Consider the following 6,000-nt stretch of genomic DNA (forward strand, 5'->3'; position numbering starts at 1 on the left):
ACGTAAATGGTGAGCTACATATTTACACATTGAATTGTGGCAAGAGAAGTGTAAAAGTATAATTAGGCAGGCCAGATACGAATCTGAAAAGTAACTAACAAAAGACACAAAATCTAAGAGGAATTTTGTTTAAGCATTTCAAAAGCAGGAAGTTTGCCAAACAATGAGTGCGGTCGCTGGATGGTCAAGTTGCAAAAGGAGCTCTCAGGGAAGACAAGGCCGTTGTGGAGAAGCTAAATGAATTCTTTGCATCGGTCTTCACTGCAGAGGATGTGAGGGAGATAGCCACACAAGCGATTATTTTTCCGTGACAAATTTGAGGAACTGTCCCAGATTGAGGTGTTAATAGAGTAGGTTTTGGAACAAACAGGAATGAGTCTCCAGGTCCAGATTGTAGTCACCAAGACTCTGAAGGAACTCAAATATGAAATTGCAAAACTACTAAATGTGGTAAATAAACCAACACTTCAATCAGCCTCTGGAACAGATGACTGCAGGGTAGCTAATGTAACATGATACAGTTAATATAGGGTACTTGGACTTTCAGAAAGCTTTCAACAAAGTCCCACACTTACAGCTCTTAAGCTTTTGGGATAAAAGGTAAGGTTCTCTCATGGATTAGTATCTTGCTAAAAGATAGGGAAGAAAGGGTAGGAATAAATATTCAGTTTTAATAACGGAGAGAGGTAAATAGCTGGGCTCCCCAAGAATCTGAACTCAGACCTGTGCTGTTAAACAAATTTATAAATGGAGCGAATAATGAGAAAAATTACTCAGGATTGTTAAGTCCAAAGCTGACAGAGAAGAGTCAAAAAGAGATCTCACAAAACTGGGTGAATGGTCAACCAAATGGCAGATGGAATTCAATATTGATAAATGAATAGTAATGTACATTGGAAAATATAATCCTAACTATACATACAAAATGATGGGGTCTAATTTAGCTAGTACTCCTCAAGAAAGATCTTGGAGTCATTGTGGTTCATTCTCTGAAAACATCTGCTCAATGTTCAGTAGCAGCTAAAAAAGCTAACAAGATGTTAGGAACCATTAGGAAAGGGATAGATAATAAAGCTGAAAATATAATGCCAGTATATAAATCCATGGTATAACCATACCTTGAATATTTTGTGAAGTTGTGGTTACCTCATCTAAAAAAAAAAGATATATATAAATTGGAAATGATATAGAGAAGAGCAACAAAAATGATTAGGGGCATGGAACTATTTCCATATGAGGAGATATAAAGAGACTGGTACTGTTTAGCTTTAGAAAAGAGATAACTAAGGGAGATATGATAAATGTCTATAAAATGATGCATGTTGTGGAAAGAGTGAATAGGGAAGTGGCATTTACCTCTTCACAGAACAAAAGGACCAAGGATCACCAAATGAAATTAATAGGCAGTAGGCTTAAAACAAACAAAAGGAAGAATTTCTTCACACAATGCACAGTCAACTTTTTGAACTCATTGCCAGGGAATTCTGTGAAGCCTGAAAGTATAAACCGGGTTAAAAACAAGAATTAGATAGGTACATCAATGGCTATTAGCCAAGATGATCAGGATGCAATCCCCTGGTCTGGGTGTCCCTAAACCTCTGTTTGCCAGAAGCTGGGAATGGGTGACAGGGGATGGATCATTTGATAACACTACTCTACAGCCAAAATGCTTCTGAAATAAATGTAGTCAAACTTTACTAATTCTGGGTCACTGAGAACGAAAATGATACTTAAAATTGTTGATTGGCTCTAGTTTTCAAGATATGCTATTGGGTCAGTATATACGACCCATGACTTGGGAATGGCGGAGGATAAGTGAGTTATAAAGGGAAGGGATCTCAATTTAAACCAGAAATGACTAAAATACATCTTTGACTGGACCTATGAATAAATCTATGACTGGGTTTGGACAGTACTTGCTTTTTAGGCAAAACAATGAATGATGCAATCTGAAGCTGGTATTGTGTCATACATGATATGAATAGCATCATGTTATTCCTAGAAGTCATGGATGATGCAATCATAACAAAACTTACATCACTCTGCTGAACAAATTGCCCTATATCAGCTCTAGAAATCATACAGTGTCGTGCTCTCTTATTTGTCAGTCTTTGATTTTGCAAAGGGACACATTTCTGTTTAGCCAAAGTGAGCAGAGATGCCTCGTACTTGTGTGAACAGTGTAGATAACTTCTGCTATGTTTGTGGTGAAGTGACTTTTGCATCACAAAAGCACAGTATAACCACTATGGTTAAGAAAGCCTATCACCTTTCTTTTGGCTGCAAAATTGGAGATCAGGACAAGAGGTGGGCCCCACACATATGCTGCAACACTTGTGCAACAAATCTTTGCCAGTGGTTGAACAGGAAAAGGAAATCTATGCTTTTTGCAGTGCCAATGATTTGGAGAGAGCCAACAGATCATACCAGCAATTGTTACTCCTGCATGGTGCCTCCAGTTGGGAAAGGTGTGTCAAAGAAGAAAAAGTGGACTGTGCATTATTCAAACATTGCATCAGCTATATGCCCAGTACCCCTCGGAGAAGGACTGCTGGTTCCTGATGCACCAGAATCATTCTCACTTGAGTCAGACAAGGAAGAGGAAGAGGATGAAACTTCTGATCCTGAACCATCAATGCCACAGGACCCACATTTTCTCCCATCCTCCTCCTCTGAACCACAGCTCATAACACAAGGTGAACTGAATGACCTTGTCAGGGATTTGGAACTACCCAAGAGTAAGGCAGAGCTGTTGGGCTCCAGACTACAGCAGTGGAATCTTCTGGCAGGTGATGTTAGGGTTTCCGTGTTCCGTGACCGTCAAAAGGATCTTGTCCCGTTCTGCTTCATGGAAGGTGATCTTGTAGCCTGCAACAACATCGATGGTGTGATGGCAGCCCTCAACATCATTCACGATCCAGATGAGTGAAGTCTGTTCATTGATTAATCGAAGACGAGTCTTAAAGCTGTTTTACTGCATAATGGCAATGTTTTGCCATCAATTCCAGTTGGTCATGCAGTCCATATGAAGGAAACCTATGACAACATGAAACAACTTTTGAGGTGCATAAACTATGACCAACATCAGTGTCAGCTTTGTGGCGATTTGAAGGTTGTTGCTCTCTTGCTTGATCTGCAGACTGGATACACAAAGTACTGCTGTTTTCTCTGAGAATGGGATAGTCGTGCAAGAGATTCCCACTACATCAAGAAAGATTGGCCACTCCGACAGTCATTGGAGCCTGGGAGGAAAAGTGTTCAGCATCCACCACTTGCTTAATCAAGGAAGATTTTGTTACCACCCTTACACATCAAGCTGGGTCTGATGAAGAACTTCGTCAAGGCCATTGACAAAACACAAGCAGCTTTCAAGTATCTCCGTGAAAAATTTCCAAGGTTAAGTGAAGCTAAGATAAAGGAAGGTGTCTTTGTTGGTCATCAGATTCGTGAACTTCTTCGAGATCATGCATTTGACCATGCACTGCGTGGCAAGGAAAAGACGGCATGGAAAGCCTTCCAGTTAGTGGCAATAAATTTTCTTGGAAACAACAAGGCAGACAACTACAGGTTGTTGGTGGAAAACCTCCTCAAGGCATACAAAAGCCTTGGTTGCAACATGTCACTAAAGATCCATTTTTTGCACTCTCATCTAGATTTTTTTCCACCGAACTGCAGAGCAGTGAGCGACGAGCACGGCGAGCGATTTCACCAGGACATTGCAACAATGGAGAAACGCTATCGGCAAATGGAGCCCATCAATGCTTGCAGACTATTGCTGGACAGTGACAAGAGATGCTCCATTTAATGAATACAAGAAACAAGCCAAGAAGCGCTGAGTAGACACTGAATAGGACTAAACTATGTACAGAATAGTTTTTTGCCTTTTGTTTCATAATACATTTTATTTAGATAACCCTTTTGCTGATTTTTAAAGTGTTACATAAACAGGACAGGTGAAATATTATCATGTAAAGCAACCATAAACACATGAAAAGACCTAGGTTTACAATTTATGATTAAAACTCTACTATCTACACAATATACATAGACATAAAATGTAAAAACGTAAATATCTTAGAAACAGTAGCCAATCAGTTGTTTGAATTGTCATATTTGAATTCAGCACATCAAAATACATAATAAATAGCACATTTTATCTCTAAAACAGACAGCTTCTCAAAAATTGTAGACCAGTGTAATTGCCCTGTTCTGTTCATTCCCTCTGAAGCTTCAGGCACCAGCCACTGTCCCAGACAGGATACTGGGCTAGATGGAGCATTGGTCTGAGCCAGTGTGGCCATTCTTATGTTCTTATAATTTAAGGCTCCAAATCCCACTGCATTTCCATCTCTGGGTTATGATGGACTAGTAGCATCCCTCCATTACTCTGCTGTATCCTTTCCTTCTGCGAATTTATGTCTGTACAGGCAGGAGACTTGGGTTCTGTTCTGGGCTCTGCCATTGACCTGCTCTGTGACCTTGGGCCAGTCACTTCCCCTCCCTGTACTACTGATTCCCCACACCCATGTCTCTGGCTTGTCTTCTAGGACTGGGAGCTATCGTGTGCATGGCCAGTGTCTTACTATGTGTATGTTCTGAGCACCTCTCTGCAGCATTGCTGCTTAGCTGGCTGCAGTGTGGGACAGAGAATACAGTGGAGATGCTCTAGGGAATGATCAAGATGGAAACGTTTTGTCTGGGAGCTTTGACTCTGTGTTTTCGCTTCAAGGCGTTAGTATGTTTAAAATATATTCTGGCTGTCAACTTCGCTTCTCACTCAGATTAACCATCCTGCAGTGAGTCCTTTGTAATAGAAATAATAGAGGATGGGACAGTGGGAATGGGAGGGTGAAATTTTAATCTGAATAGAAAATATTAATTTTCCGCATCCTAGCACAAATCTAAGTTTCCAATTAAGAACAATCAGACTTTTTCGGCTTTAATTATCTCAAAGGAAAATTGGGTTTTCAATTGAACATATGTTCATGGAAAAAGTCTGCCCTCCTCCATATGTATTTTGTTTTTTGAGGATAGCAGAGGCTAAAACTTTTCAATTTTCAACAGCTCTTAGCTAAAATTGCCTTGTTCTCACTTGCCAGAATGACAAAAAATGTTTGGGTTTTCCCAATTTTGATGAATAGTCTATTTTTGCTGCTACAAAATATACAAATAAATAAGTCTGACTGGTGCCAGATTAAATTGATAGTAAAAGTCTTGAAGAGTTCTGACTGTCATGCGTATTTATGTTCTTAAATCTGCCCTGTATATTAATACACCAACATATTCAGTTGAAAAAGCAAACTTAGGATGCAGATTTTTGTGGAATTTCTCACAGCTAGCGAAGCATTTGATCCTCCAGGGTTCTGATTATTTTGTCATTATTGATCTGTCTGTCTCTCATGCCCCCATCACTGTATTAGCCCACAGCCCTTTCCATGTCCTCCACTGGAGTTGCTGGGTCTTTCTGCAGTTCCCAGCAGAGAGGGAGCCACTCCACAGATGGGTGCTCCCTGCTCCCCTCCTGGCGGAGAAGTGATGGATTAAATAGGATGAGGGACTGAAAGCCCCTCTTATCTCTAGGGCTGATCACAGCTTGTGCAGGCTCCAGAGATGTTCACAGCACAGGATGTCCCTGCTCTGGGGCTAAATTTCTGAAAATGGTCTCCAGGGTTGTGAACCCAGCTCTGCTGTCACCTCTGGAGCAAACCACCCTGATGTCGTGGAAAGAATCACCCACGCATTGATTTTAGTTCACAGACTCAAGATGAGGTTTGTCTTTTTTGCAATACATACTGAGGCGTCGGGGTAACAATCCGAAGAGTACCACACCTAGGTCAGCTTGCAGGCTGCCTTTATTCTGTCAGACCACAAGCATAGTACAAATTATACGTCATTTGCGTGAAATAAGAGTTGGGGTCTGTCCCCTATTCCCGGTACCTTCCTTATTAATTTATGAGAATTGGGTGCATATTGGGTGGAGGGCTTCTTGGTGTTTTCCAT

The sequence above is a fragment of the Malaclemys terrapin genome, chromosome 12 (assembly GCF_027887155.1).
Source record: "Malaclemys terrapin pileata isolate rMalTer1 chromosome 12, rMalTer1.hap1, whole genome shotgun sequence".
NCBI lineage: Eukaryota > Metazoa > Chordata > Testudines > Emydidae > Malaclemys > Malaclemys terrapin.